The sequence below is a fragment of the Nicotiana tabacum genome, chromosome 6 (assembly GCF_000715075.1).
Source record: "Nicotiana tabacum cultivar K326 chromosome 6, ASM71507v2, whole genome shotgun sequence".
NCBI lineage: Eukaryota > Viridiplantae > Streptophyta > Magnoliopsida > Solanales > Solanaceae > Nicotiana > Nicotiana tabacum.
In genome coordinates this window covers 40,164,304-40,166,628 of record NC_134085.1, presented here as the reverse complement: position 1 = coordinate 40,166,628, position 2,325 = coordinate 40,164,304, and positions in this window count along the sequence as shown.

Sequence of the window (2,325 nt, the reverse complement as noted above, 5' to 3'; positions counted from 1 at the left end):
TCTCACCAAAAGTACTTTTGAGAAAAGCACTTTTGAAAAAAAAAACACTTCTTAAAATAAGCTGATTTTTGCAGCTTGGCCAAACGGGCTATTAGGCATTAAATTTCTGATCAAATTTTTTAGGAGTGTTTAAAGCCATCATGTAATATTACTATAATTCATTTAACATTATACTTAATGTGAACTATAAATATGAATACAATATATATTTTCTTATTATTCTGAGCACCTAGTTTTTATTATATTTGAAATTTTTACCACTTTTTAGTATTTAAATAGTTTTAAGTTTAATTTATATATTTTAGCTTTTGTTTCACTTTTTTTTATAGTTTTTATTTGAGAAAATTGTAAACAACAAAAAGATTCACATTTTTAGAATATTAAATTTTATTTTTTATTTGCAACAGAAAAGAAAATTCACAAAAAGTATTGTGATGACCCGATAGGTCATTTATAGTTTTAACCCTCAATTCTATATTTGGAAACTTTGATTAGCTTCATTTTGCTTTCCTCGATTTACAAGTCCGTGTCTTTTTTCGGAAGGGTTTTATATGAAAAATTGACGAAAATATAAAATCGTGCTTTAAAACTTATTTGAGTTGACTTCGGTCAATATTTTGAGCAAACACACCCGTATCAGTATTTTGATGGTCTCAGTGGGCCCGTATCGTGATTTGGGATTTGGGCGTATGCCTAAAATCGAATTCGGAAGTCCCTACCTTGAATTATCATCATTTGTTGAAAACTAGAAGTTTAAAGGCTTAAAGAAATCCCAAGTTTGACAGTAGTTTGACTTTGTTACTATCGGGTTCGGATCTTGGTTCCGAAACTTGGTATAAGTTCAGTGCAGTTTTTATGACTTGTCTGCAAATTTTGGTGCAAAATAAAGTTGATTTGACGTGATTCGGACGTCCGGTTGTAAAATTGAATGTTCTTAACTTTCTTTGATAATCTCATATGTTTTGGCATCAGATTCAAGTTCTAGGTGTTATATTAGCATTTTGATTGCGCGAGCGAGTTCGTATGATATTTTTGAGCTCGTGTGCATATTTGGTTTGGAGCGCCGAGGGCTCGGATGAGTTTCGGACGCGTTGCAGGGTGTTTTGATAGAGTACAACACTGTCGTTTTTTGTGCAGAAGCTTCAAATCTCGCAAATTTGAGAAATGGGTCGCAATTGCGAAGTTGGTTTAGGTCTATTAAGGTCGCATTTGCGAACAAATAGTTCGCATTTGCGAAGGAGGGGCTGGCCAAGCTTTCTCGCATTTGCGATCAATCCTGTCGCATTTGTGAGTGTCCACTATTCGCATTTGTGAACTTTATGTCGCATTTGCGACCCTAACAGGGATGTGGGATCTTCGCTTTTGTGATGGATTTCCGCATTTGCGAACCTTGGGTCACAATTGCGGCACTTGCGACAGAGCATAAGAGTTGCGGGACGGGATTTTGGTCTCATTTTTATATTTTTGAACCCTAGACTCGATAGGAGACGACTTGGAGATGGAATTTTCACCTACAAACCTTGGGTAAGTAATCTTAATCTATTTCTAATCATATTAAATTAACTTATCTTAGATTTTAACATCAAAATCTTGTGAATCAAAATAGAAATTTATGAAACTTTGTCAAGTTTTTGAAAAATAAGAAATTGAGTTTTGAGAGTCGATTTGGACTCGAATTTTGAAACTAATCATATAGATGAACTCATGGAGTCAAGGATAGACGAGATCTACCATTGTACTGGGGTTTCGATCGGGCGAGCCCCCGGTTAACTTTTGTTGACTTTTTGGGGAAAGTATAATAATTTTAACTTTATCTATTGCATTTGAATTCCCTAGCATTGTTTGATGTTATTGAATCGATTTTAGTTAAATTTGAGCCATATGGAGGCGAAATTTAAGGGAAAAGTTATTTTTGAGTTATGAATTGGCCTATTTGAGGTAAATGTCTTGCCTAATTTCGTGTGGGGGAATTACCTCATAGGATTGGTATTGTTTGGTTTAATAGTGTTAAGTGAAATCCATGTACGCAAGGTGACGAACAAGTACATAGGTTATACGTAGTATTTGATCAGTTTAGGCTACATAGACTATTTCCATGCTTTAATTGAATATCATATTGTGTTCTAGATTTTCATAGTTAAATCATCCTTAATTGTGTTAGACTATCTTTAAATGCTTTAGTTGAATTGTTTAGAAATTGTTCTACATCTTACTTGCTAAATTACCCACATGTTTTAGTTGAACTTGTTGCCCTTTTATTGACACATGATATCTCTTCTTTGTTAATTATCATTGTTGAATAAATTGTTCATGTTGCCCTTTACT